Source organism: Mesocricetus auratus, unplaced genomic scaffold, assembly GCF_017639785.1.
Source record: "Mesocricetus auratus isolate SY011 unplaced genomic scaffold, BCM_Maur_2.0 Super-Scaffold_100014, whole genome shotgun sequence".
Lineage (NCBI taxonomy): Eukaryota > Metazoa > Chordata > Mammalia > Rodentia > Cricetidae > Mesocricetus > Mesocricetus auratus.
Window position 1 is genome coordinate 21,168,133 of NW_024429197.1, and position 20,717 is coordinate 21,188,849.

General features: G+C 46.2%; 1 long non-coding RNA gene across 1 annotated transcript; it reads left to right on the forward strand.

Moving 5' to 3' along the window:
* The first annotated feature begins 911 nt into the window (after positions 1-911).
* On the forward strand, positions 912-20,479 carry LOC121143961. Its single transcript, XR_005881282.1, has 2 exons — positions 912-1,158; positions 20,292-20,479. It is a non-coding gene; the product is annotated as an uncharacterized LOC121143961 (long non-coding RNA).
* The last annotated feature ends 238 nt before the right edge of the window (positions 20,480-20,717 follow it).

Sequence of the window (20,717 nt, forward strand, 5' to 3'; positions counted from 1 at the left end):
CCTGGGGTGGGAAGCTGCTGAATGAATCCATGTTCTTGAGACTGGCACGGACACCAAAGAGGGAGGCTGCTCCACGTCCACCACACAGCAACAAACCTCCATGGCCTTGTCTGATTGGACCCAAACCTTATTCCAGTCACTCCGGTTGTGTGGCCCTGAGAAATGGATTTTCTCAGCTTCAGATTCCTGCGACAAGGACTAAAGGGGGACAATGTGCCCTTTGCATAGTGCCTGGTGCCAAGTGTCCCAGAAACGCCAGCTACAGCCTTTTTTTCATCTGGGGTCCTGGGGTAACTGCACTCTCACTGTGGGGTGCAGAAGTGCGAGAGGACACACCTGCCATTTTGTCACCTTGACTAATTCCATCGCTTCTCTTGCCTCTGTAAACTGGATTCTACCTCATCCAGGACTGGTGTGCCAAGTGATCTGGGGTGCAGGTGGGATGGGTCGGTTTCAAAACAGGTTTTCAGTGGCTTCCCTCATCCCTCCCGTACCACCTAAACACTTGCGATAATGTTATTATTCCCGTATACAGAAGAGGAAACAATAGTTAGAAGGGACGCAGAAAACGTTTGTTTAGTGAATAAATGAATGAGTGGGCGTGTGAATGGAGGAGCGGGTGAGAGAGGTGCTGAGCAGCTGTGGGACGAAGCCCGGCAGCAGGGCGCCGCATCTCTCCTGGGAACCTCCTGGCCTGCATAGCCACTCGGCTTTGCCTGGCAACTGGGGCTGCAGGCCCGCCGCTGCTCTCCACCCAGTGTGGGGGCTGGGGAGTTAATGGGCACGGGGCGCTTGGGGACCTGCTGATGAAAGGGGCCGCGCTCCCAGAGAGGCCCAGTCATTAGCCGGGCGGGAGCGGCGGGGCGGGCTTATCGCGCTTCGCGGCCTCCCCAGCGGGCGGGTCCCCGACGCTGCCGCCGCCGCCGCCGCCCCAGGCGGAGGGCACCGAGGTTCCCACGCTCCGGCCGGGGACCGGGGGCGTTCTCAGGCCGGCGTGGCCGCGCTCTCCACCGCCGCCGAGGCCGGGCTGTAATTAGGGTAATTGCGCGGCTCCGCGCCTGGGGCAGTGCAGGACCCTAGCTGCGCTGCACTGGGATGGGCAGGGACTAGGGGTGAGAAGAGCGGGTTGGAAATGTCGCAGCCTTGTCCTCCAGACAGGTGAGTCAGAACACCTGGGTGGTCCCAATCGGGAAGGGGCTCCTGCAGCGGCCTTTGTGGGGAAATGAGGGCAAAGAGCCAGTCTGGATGGAGCGCCTACTGTGTGCTCAGAGGTGTGCTGAGGGGCAGCGTGGCTTGGGGGAAGTCTATGAGCAGAAAAGGACATCTATGCTGACCCGTGGGGCCCGCCAGAGAGGTGCCCACAACACAGACAAGTATCCCAAACTGGCAGTTTGACTGTTGGGCCTCAGGACGCCCAGAAGGGTCAGGCAGCCAATTTGTCTCAATAGGGGTTGGTTTTGCTTCTTGGAGCATCCCAGAGTCAGTGCACTAGGCAGGGGAAAGAGGGAGAATGTATGAATCTGGACCCTTCACAGTGGCACACATTTGTAATCTGGGCACTTGGGGGCTGAGACAGGAGGATTATCTAGAGTTTGAAGCCAGCCTCATGTACACAGCAAGAACCGATCTCAACAAACAAGCAAAACACAAATAAGTACACAAACAAAACCCTTTCGAGGGGAATAAAGAGAGGATTCTATTTCAAGATCTAAACCTATACTCAACCCGAACCTTAACCTTGCACCATACCTAACTCCCAAATTAATCTTGCCCTTGACTTTTGCAGTCCCCAGCCTGCTCCGTCATGATCCTCACTCTCCCTCCTATCTGTAGCTGTTCCGAGCTGTTCTTTGTGAATGTGCACACTCGGTTCAGAATATCCCGTTTCCAAAGTCACCAGCAAACCCTTTCCAAGGTCAACCAACCGCAAGGCCTTTGTGCTCTCCCTGAGCCGCCTCTCCCTAGTCCAGGTCCTGGCTCTCAACTTGTACAGCAGATAGGGATAGATTCTAGGAGCAAAATTCTAAGCACAGTTACTCAGTGTGAATGAGTGGGTGAAGGAATGAATAGAAGAATGAGGAAGTAAATGAATGAGAATAAATGAGTATGAATTATTAAATAAGCCGATGAATAGTTGTATTCTGAGGGTAACTTTTAATGCCCAGTCTGGAACCCTTCCCAAACAGGGAACAATTACAAAGATCAACATTTTTCCACTCCCAAGTGCCTTGAGATTGGTGTGTGTGTGTGTGTGTGTGTGTGTGTGTGTGTGTGTGTGTGTGCATACATCAATCCAGAATCAGACAGGCCTGGAGTCTGATTGTCAGTTTTTGTCTACTTTGACCAGAGCAAGCTTCTTAACCCATGCTGACCCTTGTGAACCAAGACATGTTAGCAGTAATGAAGTCTGTTGTGGCACATCTGCCTTGCCTGTGACAGGCTTAGTCTTAAGTGCTGCAGGAACAAGAGAGGGAAGACCACTCCAGACCTTGGTGATGCAGGAAACGGATCTGTAGGGGAGGGGGCAGCCTGGGCAGGCAGAGCTTGTGAGAATCACAGGGGATTGCTGTTGGACAAGTCAAGGCAGAGGCTACCACACGTTCAAAGACAACAAGTTAGGAACAAAGGGTTTCCTATGACTGCTGGGGGGGTGCGGGTAAAAAGTAGGAGGTAGGGGCAGCAGGAGTAGGGGCTGGCAAGGGTGACAGTGACTGCATCAAGAAGGGCCTTCAGGGCAGTCTGTGAAGTTTGAATTTCTTCCTTCCATCAAGAGTCACTGCAGCGGTGAGCAGTAGGGACAGCTAAACCTGTGACTTCAGGAAATCACTCCTCTAGGCAGTGTGGAGGATGGCATGGGGGGTTGGCCATGGCAGGAAGCTGGGGGTGACTGCAAGAGACATAAAGTGACACCGATGACAACCAACCTTTATTGAGTGCCTACTGGGCGAGGCACTATTTAAACACTTGAATATTTCGATTTGAATCTTTTCTTTTTTTTCTTTTTCGAGACAGGGTTTCTCTGTGGCTTTGGAGGCTGTCCTGGAACTAGCTCTTGTAGACCAGGCTGTTAAGTTGGTCTTAAAAGGAGCAAATGCATAGTAAAATTGAATTGCTTTGGAAGGTTTTACTGACAAAGGTGGCCTTAGCCACTTTCAGAACACTCAAACTTGCTCTCATGTCTGTGGAGTCGCTCAGCATCTTGGCTGTAGCAGACAGATCACCGCTGCTTTTGTCCCTCTTTCCTCCAGTTCCTTATCAGATCCTTCCCTCCTCACTCTGCCCCAGCCACACAAACTTGTTGTTTCCAGTTCTCAAACTCTCCCAGTATCCATTAGGTTCAGAATTATTTTCCTGAAAATATTTGTCTGTCTATTTATTTTATGGGTGTGGTGTTTAGTGTGCATCTATGTCTGTGCACCATGTGTGTGTCTGGTGCGTCAAATCTCCCAGAATTAGAGCTACGGGTGATCATGATACACCGTGTGGGTGATGAGAATTGAACCCTGGTCTACTGGGAGCGTAGCAGTGCTTTTAACCTCTGAGCTATCATCCCAGTCCCAGCCTCAGAATTCTAATGCCTGCTGTTTCCCATTTGGAATGCTATCTTCCCAGAAAGTCAGATAATTTTCTCCTTCAAATTTCAACTCCAGTGTCACCCACTAGCTCCTTTTCCTGTTTATACCTCAAGGCACTTAAAGCAGTTCTGCGTGTTGTAGTTAGCATTGCGTTTACCGTCCTGCTCCCTTCCTCAACCACAAAGTATGCCAGCTCCCTGAGGATGGTGGCAGTGGCTTCTTTCTTTGCTTCGTATCCCAGTATACGGGCTGCAGGGATGGCTCAGCAGTTAAGAGTACTTGTTACTCTTATGGAGGACCAGGGTTCAGTTCCTAGCACCCACATGGTGACTCACAACCATTAGCAACTCCAATCTCAGGGGACATACCTTAAGACCAGGTGTGGGGACAGTTTCTCAGGATGGCCTTTCCCTTGGCTGCGGTCACACTGTCATCCAGAATTCTCAGATGTCCCTTCCTGAGTATTGGAGGCCAAGCAGAAAAGCAGAGTCCTTAGGCTAGGAAGAGGGGGAGAGGACTCCTCACAACAAAGTGCAACATTGCCTTTGGAATTTTGTATCAGGGCCTGTGAAAAGTCCTACTTTCTGGACATCTGGAATGCATCAGTTGAGATAAGGGACCTTGATTGTCTTGCTACTCCCAGGACCCCAAAACGTTGATGGTAACATATAGATAAGATCAAAACCTGGTGAGCAGCAAGTAGCAGGGTCCTAAGCCCCTGCTAAGAAACACAGAGTGGAGATAGAAGATAAGCCCATGGAGATGTAGGGATGGGTACCCAAGCAATGCTTCTTGGGGCTCAAAGGTTAGCAGCATGTGATACCATTTTCTCCAACATGGAAGGAGGTCAATGGACTGTAAGTACCTCCCACTAAGAGAGACGTAAGACTGGAGGGGATGATAGGACATGGGTATTGCATTTCTCACTTGGGTGTATAGTCCAGAACATTTTCCAAGGTATTCAAGAGGCCTCTGCTCAGAGTTGGATTCAGGTGGTATAGTATGCAGAGCAGGTCCAGCTCAACCCCACTGGACCTTCTGACCCTGAAGAGCAAGGTTTCAGTCTGATGGGTGTGCAGAATGCTGTACGGAGCCTACATCAGGCCCCAAGCAGCAAAATTATAGGGAAGATCCTGGGCTGGCTTGTTAAAAATAAAAACAACTTGATAGAAATATAAACTAAGCCAGGTGTTGGTAGCACATGCCTTTAATCCCAGCACTCAGGAGGCAGAGGCAGGAGGATTTCTGTGAGTTCGAGGCCAGCCTGGTCTATAGAGTGAGTTCCAGGACAGCCTCCAAAAACAATACAGAGAAACCCTGTCTCAAAAAAAAAAAAAGGAAAAGAAATATAAACTAATATAGTCACTTAGGAGTACAGTATGGAGGTTCTTCAAGATACTAAAAAGAAAACCACCATTTGGAGCAATAGTTTCCTTCCAGGAACACATACAAAGGAAAGAAAACCATCATATGAAGGGGACCCTGTCTCAACGGAATAATTCAGAGAGAGATCAAGACACTATGTGATGTCTTCCTTTTGGCTCTTGATGTATGCCCACATGTGAGCATTCCTGCATACATCATACACGACACACACACACACACACACACACACACACACACACACCAAGCATTCTCTCTACCTTGATTATTAGATCATTTAACAGCTCTTGTGGGTGTCAGATCATTACACTCTGTTACAGGCATACATACAGGCAAGACGATGATAAAAACTAAAATACCAAACACTGAGGGTGACACAGGTCTTTTTCATCTTCTTTCTCCTTCTTCTCTACATCTTTGGAAATGTGTCACCAGAGGGATCTTAGTTACTTAACAATTCCACTCCTTTTTGTATGCTGTGAAGCAGAGGTTTCTTTTCTTTCTTTCTTTCTTTCTTTCTTTCTTTCTTTCTTTCTTTCTTTCTTTTTGTTTGTTTTTTGAGACAGGGTTTCTCTGTATTGTTTTTGTAGGCTTTCCTGGAACTAGCTCTTGTAGACCAGGCTGGCCTCGAACTCACAGAGATCTGCCTGCCTCTGCCTCCCTAGTGCTCAGATTAAAGGCATGCACCACCACTGCCTGGCTCGAAGCAGAGGCTTCTAAGACAGTGACTCTAGCTTGACTTTGGTGTTTGAGATTTTAAAAAATATTTTCTAATATTTTGTCATATTTCCTTTGCAGGGAAGTGGATCACAGTAATTTCTATTTCAAAGCAAGGCATGTGGGAAGAAAATGTACAATTTTTTGATGAAAATTATTTTTTATTTAACAAGCTTAAGTGTTTCACAGGAAAAAAAGAGTTCTATGTTAAGGGGAAAGATCAAACAGGTTTCTTGTGGCATTATATTCTCTACATGAAAAACTTTATGCTTTCAAATGATAGATTTTGTAGGTTTTGATGAATGTATTGCCTATAGAACCAGTGTCACACTCAGAAATATGGATGGACATACCAGTGCTGACTAGTTTTATGCCAACTTTACACAAGCTAGAGTCACTTGGGAACCTTAGTTGAGAAATGCTCCCATTAGACTGACCTGTGGGCAAGCTTGGAGTACATTTTCTTGGTTGATGATTGATTTGCCAGTGTCCTGTTCCTGGGCTGGTGATCCTGTTCTGGATGCTATGAGAAACAGGCTGATCTGCATAGCAAGATCTAGACTAGCCAAGGCTACAGAGTGAGACTCCACCTTAAAAAAGAAAAAGGGGGGGGGGAGAAGAAAGTCACTAGCTGAATGATAGGCAGTACTCCACCAGACGGCTACTTTTTTTCCTTTTTTTTTTTTTTTAAGTTTTTTACAAGACAGGGTTTCCCCGTGGCTTTGGAGGCTGTCCTGGGACTCACTATGGAGACCAGGCTGGCCTCGAACTCGCGGAGATCCACCTGCCTCTGCCTCCCGGGAGCTGGGATTAAAGGCGTGCCCACCAACGCCCGGCCAGACGGCTACTTTTTTTTGCAGCTATGCAATAAACTTTTTTTTAAAAGTACATACTTAAAAAAACTGAAACAGAGTCTCATCTATCCTAGGCTGGCCTCAAACTTGCTAATGTAGCAGAGGATGACTTTGAACTTCTGTACCTGCCACCTCTTCTTCCAGAAGGTTAGGATTACAGGCACACTTCACACCTGTAGAGCTAGAGACCAAACTCAGAGAGTTGTGCACACCAGGCAAGCACTCTACCAACTGAACTAATTCCCAGATAAGAAAGAAACATGCAATTTATGAAAAATCACCTACGCGGTAGCCTCAGCTTCTGCCTCACTGTCCTGTTTATTAATCTTTCCACCAGTTTGGCTCTGCCCAAATCTCGAGAGGAGAAAGGTTTGTCTGTATCTCACGCTTTTGTTCACATAAGCACACTTTCCAAGAACAAGATTTTATTTTCATTAAAAAAATTAAGATGTTTTGAACCATGGGTAGTGGCCCATGCCTTTCATCCCAGCACTTAGGAGGCAGAGGCAGGCAGATTTCTGTGAATCTGAGGCTAGCCTAGTCTACATACTGTGCTCCAGGACAGCCAGGGCTACATAGGTACACAGAGAGACCTTGTCTCAACAAAACAAAACAAAGCAATAACAAAGAATGAGAGAATGAAAAAGAAAGTCCTCTTTTGAGGCCCTGTGCCTTCTCATTCCTTATCTAGATACTGTCTGATTAGGGGAGATGAGGGGAAGCTGGGCTCTCCTCCTACTGTCTTCTAGAGACAATACTTTTCTTTCTATGGCCTGAGATCTCACTAGCTTTGTGCGGGTTATTGTTGAGTGACTTAAAACTTGCAATGGCTAAGACTCCTTTGTTTCACACACAGTCCTGCTGAGCATGTCCAGCTGAACACTACACTAACTCTTGCGTACCAATTTATACTACATGCTTTTTTATTAGTAATTATGTGTCTGGCCTCACGCTAGGTATTTTACATGGCACATTATTCTGGCTGCCACCCACTGAGCACTTTTACTGTGGGCTGGCCTTATGCTAAGCTCTCTGCTTACTTCATTCAGGCCTTATAACAACCGCTTGAAGCAGGCTTTATTGGCCCCACTTGGGAGACACTGAGGTTTTCAGGAGTGATGTCATTTCCCAAGTCCATCAGTCAAGGAGATAGAGCCTCAGGGCCCACTCTATCCTGCCTTTCAGTTGGCACAAATGAGGAAGTAAAGCCAAGCATGATGTTGCACATCCATAAAGTCAATATTCAGGAAGCAAAAGCAAGAGGATCAGGGGTTCAAGGTTAGCCTGGGATATTTGAGACTTACTGTCTCAAAAAAAATAAAGTGAGGATATGGCTTAGGTAGTAGAGTGCTTGCCTAGCATGCACAAAAAAACCTAGGTTCAATGCCCAGTACTGAATATAACCAGGCATGGTAGCCAGCATGCCTATAATACTGGCACCCAGGAGCTGGAGGCAGGATGATCAGGAATTTGAGGCCAGTCTGGGCTACATGAGACTCTGCCAGAAGGAAATCAATCCATCAATTAGGGGGCTGGTGGGAAGGACAAATGGATGAGAGGAAGCAAGTGTCAGGTCATCCTGACAGGAAGGGATGGGTATGTGAAGACTCAGGTTTGCCTGACAGGAAGCTGGACCAGTCCCTCTGCAGACTTGGTGAGGGTGCCCCTCGGTGGGTCTTGGGCTTGTACAGGTCTGGGGCAAGTCATGCCAGGCTGGACTGATGACTCCTACGTTAGGGACATGTTATATTTGTTTGACGCAGGATCTCACTCTGGAGCCCAGGCTAGCTTTGAACTCTCAGAACTCCTGTCTAACTTTCCTAAATTCCAAGATTGCCAGGACCACCGTGTTGGGCTCTGTTAGAGCAGTGGTTCCTAACTTTCCCAATGCTGCGACTCTTTGATACGGTTCCTCATGTCGTGGTGACCCCCAGCCGTAAAATTATTCCCATCGTTACTTTATAACTGTAATGTTGCTGCTGTTATGAATCATAATGCAAATATCTGTGTTTTCCCAATGGTCTTAGGTAACCCCAGACAAAGGGGTGTTCAACGCTCAGGTTGAGAACTGCTGTGTTTGAGGCTTTCGAATCATAAAGCACTAGTCAAAGAAAGACCCTGGCGTTGCTGTCACTCTAGCTTGCCAAGTCTAACTTGGGAGGCTGAAGGACGGGCTTCACTGCATCTGCCATTGATTTGCTTACAAACAGCAGACTCCCACTCCAGCCAGTCTCAGCACAGAGTCATTCAATACATGGAGTCAAGGCCATTTTACAGATCTCAAGGGCAGGCGGGTTACACAGAATCTTTGTGGTGGGGGCAGGGAGAGAGCGCACCAGCAGCCCTCAGAACAGTCGGCTTCCTACAAACCCACCTTCCCCTGCATTTCTCTGGCATACTGGATCCTTCCTCTCCTTAAATGGGAGACCCAAGTGGATCTTCTCCCAAGCAAGTCCACATGCTCTTTCTGCTTAGACCCACAGGTGACTGTCTGGGTTCTGCTTTTCCTAATTTAAAGCTCAGGAGTTGAATGGCAAGCATGGCTGTTGCTGTGGCCCTTTATGGTCAGATGGCCACATCTAGCTCTGACATCTGAGCAAGGGGGCCTGGGCTGCAGAGAACAGACGGTTCCAGAAGCCCCACTCCTGGGGCGAAAAAAGCTTGGGCTGAGCAGGGACCCAAGAAGGAAGTACTTGAGTGTAGAAAACCTGGGTGCTTGGAGGCCATTAGCAGCTTTATCTGACCCAATCCTTTCTCAGTGCAGTTTCTTTGGGAGTAAAATGCTTTTAGCTGGAATTTTAGTGCCTCCGGGACTGTGGGATGATTCTGAGAGTTCAATGGAGAGTGTGTGGCTCCTGCTTTCAGGGCTGTCTACACCCCTGGGGACATGCTTGCCTTCCTGAGTCACCACCAGCCCTGGAAACAGGATGGACACATTTGGTGCTGTTTACTAGCCACTACAGGTTCTCTGAGTCTGTCTGGCCTCTTTGTCCCTTGCTGACGTCTCTGGGCCTCAGACTTCTTACAGGATTAGGAGTGGAAGGTCACTGCTGCCAAACCTTGTCCTTTTCTCAAAAACAACGACTGGGATGTGGAGAGAAGAGATGAAGGAAAGCAGTTATGCCCTGGGTGAGCCCAGGTAAATATCAGACGGTACCCAGGCAAACACGTTCTTTTTATTGTGGCTGCATTTAAACAAACTAAACTCTTGCTCAGGCTAAATTCATTAAAGTAAAACAGAAAAATGAGGACTAGAGAGATGGCTCAGAGGTTTCTCTTTCAGAGGTCCCAGGTTTGATTCCAAGGACCTATAAAGTGGTTCATAGTTAACAGTAATAGTTATCTGTTAACTCCAGTTCCAGAGCATCTGATACCCTTTTCTGGCCTCTGCATGTGCACACATGTGGTACACGGGCATATATAGAGGTAAAACACCCTACACATAAAATAATAAAAAAATTAATCTTAAGAAAGTCAAACATGGGCTGGAGAGATGGCTCAGAGGTTAGGAGCACTGGCTGCTCTTCCAGAGGTCCTGAGTTCAATTCCCAGCAACCACATGGTGGCTTACAACCATCTGTAATGAGATCTGGTCTTCTGGCCTGTGGACATACATGTAGACAGAATACTGCATACATAATAAATAAATAAATAAATCTTTAAAAAAAAAAGAAAGTCAAACACAATCACTGGGTGTGGTAGCGCACACCTTTAATCCCAGCACCTGGGAGGCAGAGGCAGGCAGATCTCTGTGAGTTCAAGACCAGCCTGGTCTACAAGAGCTAGTTCCAAGACAGCCTCCAAAGCCACAGAGACACCCTGTCTAAAAACAAAAACAAAAACAAAAAGCAGGAAAGCAGGAGGTAAAAAGTTTTCTAGTTTGCAATGTATAAGGCACAATGATTAAATTTGTAATACTCCAGCAATATAAAAAAGAAGAAATTTTATAGTAATGACTGACATTTAGGAAACTACACTGATTAATGAATGAGCAAATAAATAAATACGGGGTTGGGGATGGTGGTTCAAGAGGATCAGGAGTTCAAGGCCAGACTTGTCTCAAAAAAGCCATTCAAGCAAACAAACAAAAAACACCCAACAACAAACAAATAAAAAGGGAGCCAGGCAAGGTAATGGTGGTGCACACTATAATCCTAGTACTGGGGAGGCAGGAGAATTGATGGAAGTTCAAGACCAGCCTAACCTACAAAGCAAGTTTCAGGCCAGCCAGGGCTACATGAAACAAAGCTAGGACTCAATTGTCAGTCTCTTCCTTCCAAGCCAAAGCCATCAAGCCCTGGACCTCAGCCCTCCTCCACAGGCAGTACACTATATACAAAACAAGCATGTGTTATGTGCTGGCCTCTTTCCCCAGGTCAGCCAATTCTAGCCTTAGGGCTAGAATCTATCTTTCAAAGTGAGTAAGTAGGGATCTGGTTGCCCTACCTCCTTTGGGTTGTTCTAACCTCACCCTCTGTCCTACATAAAAGAGGGACTTAGGTGACTACTTGGGGTCTATTCCTTCCCTGTGGGGAACCTGGGATGTACCCCTTCTTCCTGACAAAGCTGTGGGTGTTGACAAGGCAAAGAGTGAATTCCCTGGGTGGAAGTGGAGAAGGCTAAGTCACCTTGGGCAAGTCCCCTCCTTCCTGGGGGTGGGCACTCAGAGGTGTCTTAAACGAGAGAGCTTGACTTTGTCTGGTCAGGACAGTCATTGTGTACAGGCCTCCGAGTTCCTACAGCTTTTTTGGTCTTTGTTTGGTATGTGAGCAGATAAGCAAAAGAATCCAGTGCCTGGAATAACCAGAGAGGAAAGGGCACAGCAACATACCAGGTGACAGCCAATTCCTGTCAGATCTGAAGTCCCAGAATGTATACAGGTGATTTGGCAAGGCCACAGGCTGCACCTCAACATACTTTGATCTTGAAGTCAGAGCATTCCTGGCTCTGTTCCAGATTTTTCCTCCATCCTATGGTAGAGCCTTTGGAGCCAGGGGTTGACCTTTGAGGAGTCACTAACTCCAGCCAGAAGTTTTACCCACTGAACCTCTGTTCCTCGTGGAAGAAGGATCAGGCCTTAGCTCCCAGTACTTAGGAGAGTTCCATAAGATGCTCAGTGTTCAGAGGCTGGCCTAGGGCTTTGTGCACTTGTTTCCCTTGCTTGACCTATTCTTGCTAAAGGACTTTGTACCTAAGAAATCCCACCTAAGCCCTCTTGAGTGGGCTTGCATTCTCCCAGGCCAAAGCCCCCCTCAGAGTGTATCTGACTTTTAACTTGTTACACAGAGAGACAGAGAAGGGACTAGTGGACTGGAGCCACACGTGGGACTCTGGAGAAGCCTGCCAGGGTTGAGAGGCAGCGCTGGAGATGCCCTCTCTTGCCTAATAACTTGCCCAGGACTAGGTGACGGCATTCTGCCCTTCTTGGAGACAGAACCAATGGCTTCCAAGAAGGTTGGCGTTGTTCAACATCAGATGCACAAACCAACAGAGGGAAGGATAGCATCAGCAAGGGTGACAGGACAGGAAGTCAGGGCTGGAGCCTGAAGCAGCAGCAGAGGGAACAGGTTTGCTCACATTCTTGCCAGGCCAGGATTCGAAAAACACTTTTCTGTTTCTATCACCATCCTGTCAGTCACAAGCTCTGTCAAGATGACCCTGCTGTGGGCTCTTCTCAGCACCATGCTCCTCTCCTGCACTTCTCCCTCCTCGCCATCCAGGGGTGGCTATCACTGGCTGTCTTTTGCAGATGAAGAAGCCAGCTTAGAGAGGAAGCCTTGAGTGCCCTGAGAGGAGGGAGTGAACCCTGCAATGAGAACCTGCCACGTGTGCAGGCCTTGTTCCTACAAACATGCCTCTGCTTCATAGTGCAGCAAGCTCCATTTCACATCTAGGGACAGCAGAACCCCTGTGAGCTCCTGCTCAGGGCCCAGAGTGACACAGAGTCAAGGCATGAGTGAACAGGCCTGCTGGGGTCAGGACCTGCTGGGCTGAGCTGTCAGTCATGGGAAAGAGGCTCAGAGATGCTCAGACTCCTAAGAGCCAGCACCACAAGCTCACTGCACAGCTGGTTTTCTAACTTGAAAACATCTTGCCGGGCGTTGGTGGTGCATGCCTTTAATCCCAGCACTCGGGAGGCAGAGCAGGTGTATCTCTGTGAGTTTGAGGCCAGCCTGGTCTACAGAGCAAGTTCCAGGACAGCCTCCAAAACAATACAGAGAAACCCTGTCTTGAAGAAAAAAAAAGAAAACATCTTCCTTTTCCACTGGGCTTCATCTTCTCCTTGTTTTCTGGTATGACTAGCTGATAGGGAATGACTAAACAGAACTTGCAAAGAGATAAAGGGGCCTGGACTATTCTTGGCCTTTTTTCTGGTGTTGTTTTTAAGATAGATAGGGTCTCTAACAGTCAGGTTGACCCTCCAGCTTGCTGTGCAGCCGAGCGTAGCCTTGAACTTCCCATCCTCTTTCCTCTTCCTTCCATCCTCTAGCACTGTGGTTACCAGCGAGCATCTAGTTTATGTTGTGATGAGGGTGGAACCCAGGTTAGGGCATGCCCAGTGAGCACCCTGCAGACCGAGCTCCATCCCAGCCCTGGTGCTCTTACTATGGTTCACACTCGGACAGTCACTCACACAGTCGGCCAGCGCCCACACAGCAGGATTTGTGCTTACTGAGATAGAATGAAGTCAAAACCCTCCCCCCTGGTCTACTTGTGAGTCAAAATGTATTGTTTGTGACAATTAAATGCAATAGATAATCTTGCATTTGTTTCTTGTTTGTTTTGTCTTAAAGGACATATGAGGATGATTGGTAAAATTTGCAATGAATTTATAGATTTATTATATTACGTAATTCCAAATTATCTAATTTTTTTTTGAGATGGGGTTTCTCTATGTAGTTCTGGTTGTCCTAGAACTCACTATGTAAGCCAGGCTGGCCTGGTCCAAAATTTGGGAATCAAATGGCAAGCATGCTGTTGCCTCTGCCTCCTGAGTACTGGGATTAAAGGCACGTGCCACCACACTTGGCTAATTCTTTCTTCTTCAAATGTATTTATTATTATTGCATGTGTGATGTATTAGGGCAGGTGAGCACAAGCTACAGCATGTAAGTGGAGGTCAGGGGACAATTTCGTGGAATTGATTCTCCTTCCACCTCTACTTGAGTGAACTCAGGTCAGGCTAGGCAGCAAGTACTTGGCCTGTAGAGCCGTCCAGCTGGCCCAGATTCTCCAGTTTTGATGGTTGTATTGTGGTTATGTTATTAGGGGGGCAATACATATGGAGGCATCTTTTTAATTAAAAATATTGCTTTAGATTTATTCATTGTATGTGTATGGATGTTTTCCTAAATATACATGTCTGTACCATCTCTGTTTCTGGCCTAGGAAGTCAGAAGAGGACATTGGGTGCCCTGGAACTGCAGCTACTGATGGCTGTTAACCACCATGTAGGTGTTGGGATCCGAGCCTGGGTCCTCTGCAGGAGCAACAAGTGCTCTTAACTGCTAACCCATCTCTCCAGTCGCCCATACTGAGTTATTTAACGATAAAGAGATACTATGTTAACAACTTTTAAATATTTCAGGAAGGGCTGGCAGGATGGCTCAGCAAGGCAAAGGAGCTTGTTGTCAAACCTGATGACCTGAGCTTGACCCTCAGGATGGGCTCACATGGAGGAGGGAGAGAACAAATTCCCATATGTGTGTGGTAGCACCTTGTGATCATCACCACAACAAACATAATAAAATACATATTTCAGGAAAACCCACACACACACATAAGAATGATGCATAGGCAAGATAAAGACACTATGGGGGAACTGGGAGGAAGGGTAGCCTGGAATTCTTTGCACTATTCTTACAACTCTGCTGTCAATCTGAAAATGCATCAAAACAATAAAAATTAGATGACAATATTATTGACTTTTATTTGGAACAGTGGTCAACTCAGGGGACTGGAGGTCATCATTAGGCTGTTCATCTGTTGATGGTGGCTACCCCTGCTCCAACATGACCCCACTGGTATCTGAGGAGTATTACACATCGTGGATGGTTGGGACCAACCAGGCTTCTGGGCTTCAAGGCCCTGCTGACTGCCTCACCTTATTCTGTCTTTTGCATCAGCTTATCCCAATGTCACTTTTCCGCTGGTGTAACTGGTCCAGACCAGCTTTGGGCCCTAGTGTATGTCACAGCTGAAGATTACAATACAGTCACATTGTCAAGACTGTAGCTAAGGCTGCCTCATGACCCCAGGTGTCTCACGGTCATGTCTTACCTGATAATGATGCCCAGGCTAGAAACTTCCCATATTTAATCATGACCCACCGAGGTCTCAGGGGAACCAGGCACTTGAGCAGGTTACAGTTACACCAGGAAAACAAATCACACTGGTTGTTTTTGTTTATTGAGGCAGGTTCTCCCTATGTACTCCAGGCTGGACTCCAATTTGGGATCCTTCTGTGTCAGGCTTTCATGTGCTGGGTTATAAGCGTTTGCCACCATGGCCAGCTAAGACAGAGGATTTACCATAAGGAACTGGCCAAATAGCACTGGGCAACTGGACAAAACAGTGAGATCACCAAAGGTAATGCTGCAGGAGACATGTCACTCCAAACGGTGGGAAGCCAAAGAAGTGCTAAGAGCCTCCAAGCAGGGACTCAGGGCCCTGAAGTCATCTACCAGGCTGGTCTGGCAATGGGAGGTAAACCTAGCACAGAAACCAATGATCATGGAATCAGTTATCATGGCCAGGACAAAGGGCTGCTGCTGACACAACAGGCGAGCCAGCTAACAGTATAGAGGCTTCCCTTCCTCCTCCAGCCTGGCCAGCTCTAGCGCCCCCTGTGGGCAGAGGCTGCTATGGACTTGGCTGGCAAATGGAGACAGGCTTGATTGAACCCCTGCTTCAGGGTTATCTGAGAGTTACCTGACACTCTCTACTTCTTGATTCTTATATTTGAATGACTCTTCAAAGACAATTCTGGCATCCCTTAAGAGTCTAGTTTAGGGGCTGGAGAGATGGCTCAGTGGTTAGGAACACTAGCTGGTCTTCCAGAGGTCCTGAGTCCAATTCCCAGCAACCACATGGTAGCTCACAACCATCTGTAATGACATCTGGTGCCCTCTTCTGGGCTTCAGGGATTCATGCAGACAGAACACTTAAAAAAAAAAAGAGTCTAGTCTAATAACCACAAATAATTAAAAGACAAGCCAGTAAGTAGAGGCAGGTAGATCTCTGAGTTCAAGGTCAGCCTCCAGCTACATAGTGAATTCTAGGCTAGCCAGGGATTCATAGTAACTCAAACAAAGAAAACAAAATAAAAACAAGCATATGAGAGAACAGATATTTTTTGTTAGCCTGAATTAATAATTCCACATCATAAGTGTTTAATCAAACAGGGTATTATGACCCATGAATGTATAATGTTATTTATCCATTGAAATAAAAATTTGCTGGGCAGTGGTGGTGCACACCTTTAACCCCAACACTCAGGAGGTAGAGGCAGAGGCAGGTGGATCTCTGTGAGTTCGAGGTCAGCCTGGTCTATAAAGTGAGTTCCAGGACATCCAGGATTACACAGAGAAACCCTGCCTCGAAAAAACAAACAAATACATAACAAAAAATAAAATTTAAAGGCTTGGTGGTGCAAGCCCTTAACCTCAGCATTTGCTAGGCAGGGGCAGGCAGATCTTTGTGAGTCTAAGGCCAGCATACTTTACATAGTGAATTCCAGGACAGTCGAGAAGAGGTAGAGAGACCTTGTCTCAAAAACTAAACAAATAAAATTGAACAAGGAGGCTGGAGAGATGGTTCAGTGGAGATAGCACTTGCTACCTAGCGTGAGGACTTGAGTTCTGATCCTTCCACCCACAAAAAAGATCTTGTATGTAACCTCAGGGGTGAGGGTGGAGACAGAAGATTTCAGGGCCTTCACAGTTATCTATCTAACCAAAAGTGAGGCGCTGCAGATACAGTGAGAGGCACTGTCTCAGAAAATAAGACAAAGATCAATAGGAGGACTCCTGATGCCAACCTCTGGCCGCCACACATGCCCTCATAGTCACACACACTGGCACACCACACACACATACACACACACACACACACACACACACACACACACACACACGCACACCAAAATGAGATTTTAAAAAAGGAAAGAAAGATAAAATAAAGAGAATTGACAGTGAGTGGGAGAGTGATCCACTGAGCCCAATGAAGGCTCATTAAACAGCAGAAACATTTTGGTCAAACCTGTCATGGTGGCTCACGCAGGTAAGCCCAAGAGGGAGGTAGAGATAAGAGGATCAGGCGGCCAAGGCTTGAGAAGTTCAAGATCAGCCTTGCTTGCAAGAGACCATGTCTCTCCATTTCCTTCCTTCCTTTCTTAGTATTATTTGTAAATTTTATTTACTTATGTGTATTTTTGTCTATATATGTGAGTATGTCACCAAATGTGTGTTGATGCCTGCGGCCGTAGGAGGGTGCTGGATTCCCTTCTAGAGCTGTAGTTACTGTGAGCCAGGAGGCATGGGTGTTGGGAACAGAACTCAGGTCTTGTGGAAGAACAGCAAGCACCCTTAGCTACTGAGCTACCTCCATGTCTCCCCCTCCCTCCCTCCCTCCCTCCCTCTCTCCTTCCCTCCCTCCTTCCCTCCCTCCCTCTCTCCTTGCCTCCCTCCCTTCCTCCTTCCTTTCTCTCTTTCTTCTTTCCTTCCTTCCTTTCTTTCTTGTGAATGAAAAAAAAAAAGTAAAACCAAGGGGTAGGAAGTCAGGGAGACATGTGATAGGGCACTAAATTGTAGTTAGATAAGAGCATTGTGTGCTGGTGTTCAACTGCAGTAGGGCTATTGTAGATAATAATGTGCTTATATTTCAAAAACCAAGAAGACGCGATGTGTGAGACCTTGGGCTTTGTCCTATCTATGATAATTTCTCAGTCTTGTTTTTTTATGATCCTGGCATTTCTTTCTTTCTTTTTTTTTTCTTTTTTCTTTTTTTTTTTTTTTTAGAAAAGGCCTCACTCTGCAGATCAATTTAACTTTGAACTCATGGCTATCTGTCTGGTTTAGCTTCCCCAGTGCTGGGATTATAAATTACAAACCACCAGCCTCAGTAACCTTGGCCCTGTGAAGAGCACTGTTTAGGTATTTTTGTAGAATGTCCCGCAAGGCCTTATCTAATGTTTCTCTAAATCAGACTGCGGTTATTGGTTTGAAGAAAGAAGGTCACAGGATGACGTATCCCTCTCCTTGAGTCATGTTGTTGATACGTGATAGCAGTATCCCTTGTGGCCGGGTTGTTAACCTTAGTCATGTGGTTCCAAGGTCATGTCAGTTGCCAGTTTCTTTACTGTAAAGTCACTATCCTTTTCCTTTCTTTAGAACTGAGCCTCTGAGTCCAATCTTCATTCCAGGGTAAGAGAATTGGGTTCTGTTTCCCAGGAGAGGGACATCAAAGTGGGGACGGCTATTAACTCCACTGCTGCAATTAGGGGCTCCAAGAAGATACTTTGAGGCTATATTCTGTTTCTGTGTAACATTTCATTCTCTTTTTGAGTATTGGTCAGTGGATCTTGCCTACAGCAATTCTTCAAGTACAAGAGAACACTTTTCAACTTGAAACACCACATTATCCATTGTTTGAGGAAGCATGCAATGTCAATAAGCTATTATGAAACCAGCCTTTGTATTGTATTAACCACAATCAAATCTACACTGCTCTAGATGAACTTAAAATGTATTCAGAACTGGGACCCACCGCTGTGACCATATTCAGTCTGAATGAGTGAAATCTTGCCTCTTTGCTAAATAGTTCTCACTTCTGCCCAGCTCAGAGAAGCCCATGTCACCTTCAGACTCTGTAACCCTCTTTCCATCACCCCACAGCAGAAACAAAACAGTTTAAAAAAAAAAGAAGAAAGAAAGAAAGAAAAAAGCTTTAGATCTTTCATTTGTGACTACATTACCATCTAGCTGTAAGTGACAAGGTCTCCAGCAGGCCAACCCAATTCAGATTCTCTCCCAGAAGGGACATTTGATGAGAAAATAGAAGGGCTTGAAAAATTAATTAGTGTGTGGGCACGTGTGTGTGTGTGTGTGTGTGTGTGTGTGTGTGTGTGTGTGTGTACCACAGCATGCTTGTGGAGGTCAGAAGATATTGCAGGAACTGGTTCTTTACCAAGTAGGTTCTAGGGACTAAACTCAGGTTGTCAGGCTTGGCAGCAGGTGCCTTTATTCACTGTGATGTCTCTTCAGCACAAAAACTTAATTTAGATTGGCAGAAAAACGAGAATTTTGCTGTGTTTATCAGAGAGGTGAGGCCATAGGCTTTGGGATATTGTGCTTCTAGGCACTAAAAAGTCACCTTTCTCACCCCTCCCAGCTTGGGGAAAGGGTGTTGTCTACCCTGACAGCAGTCATGTGCTGGGATGGTGGTAAATTATTTTGGATAGTATCCAAGCTTTGTGTGGACACACGAGACATATTAAGTATCACTTGACAGGTGGATTCAGGTATAGTTAGATCAGCTCTAAGAAAACAAGTTTTAGAGTCAGAAAGGAATGGTTTTGAAATTGTATTAAATACAATTAAGTACTGGGCAGGACACTAAGTTCACTTTAGACAAGCTAGAAATGTTATGATGACTTAAAATGATGGTGTAATATTTTGAAATAGTATCTATCTGGAAAATAACATGTATTCATAAATGATAATAACAACAACCTAATAATAGTAATAAAAATAAGTCAGGCATAACGGATTGCCTTTAATTCCAGCACTCAGGAGGTAGAGGAGGACCTTTGTGAGTTTCAGGCCAGAGAGGACTACATAAAAAGACTGTCAACAAACAAACAAACATCTGGGGTTGGAGAGATGGCTCAACAGTTAAGAGCACTGGCTACTCTTCCAGAGGGCCCAGGTTTGATTCCCAGCACCTACAGTTGCAGGGACTCCAGTTCAAGAGGATCCAACATCCTCTTCCGGCCTCCATGGGTATTGTGCATGCAATGTGACACAGACATATATGCAGGCAAAATGCTGTACACATAAAAAATACATAAATCATTAAAAAATAGTAACCTCTATTTGCTGGCTGCTGTATTGGGCACAAAGTAAGCATTTTATGTATTTATTTATCTCTTTGTTTAGATAAGGCCCCATGTTGCTCAGGCTTGTCTTCAGTTCATTTGCAGCTAAGGATGACCTTCAACTCCTGGAGATGCTCCAGCCCTCACCCTCCAAACATCACAGGCCTTTGCCACCACACTTGATTACTTGTGGTACTTATTTTAATCTTCACCTAAATGCTGTGAGTTAGGTGCCCTTTGTATTGCCCTCACTCTGCAATAAGGAAACTGAAGCACAAAATTCAAAAGCACCTTTTAAACTTAAACAGGCAGCTCGTGGGTGGGGCTGAGATCTGGATCTAGGTAGCTTGATAACAACACCTTGTTGATAAACACATTATACACATGATTCCCCCCCACCCACACCCTCACACACTGTTTGAAACCAGCATTGTGGTGCACATCTGTAATTCCAGTGTTTGGGAGGTGGAGGCAGAAGGTTAGAAGTTCAAAGTCAAGGCCAACCTTAAAAAGCCTGCCAAAAAAATGGGGCTACAGTCTTCCAGGATACTATGGCCTACAGATCAGTTCAGAAACCCAGTCCAGGTCTGCTTTACTGTTGAATGGAATATTTTCGATGTCAATGCCATGGAGAGTTATTTTTATTTATTTGGTTTAAATTTTAAGATCGGAGGCTGGAGAGATGGCTAAACACTTAAGAACATCGCTAGCACCCATGATGGGAGGTTCACAACTACGAGTCACCCCAGTTCCAGGAGAACCTGACACCTTCTTGGTACCTGCTCACATGTGTACATCCATGAAGACATGTGTATGCACAGACATACTCATAAATTTAAAATTCTAAAAATTTATAATTGCATTTATTTATTTGCTTAGTGTGTGTGTGTGTGTGTGTGTGTGTGTGTGTGTGTAACTTGCAGAAATTGGTTCTTTTCTTCCACCATATGGGTGCCAGGGGTTGAATTCATGTTGTCCAGGTTGGCAGCAAACACTTTAGTTCCTGAGCCATCTGGATGGCCCAAAATTTGTTTCTATTCTTGTGTTTGTTTGTTTGGTTGGTTGGTTTTTCAAGCCATGAACCACCTGATA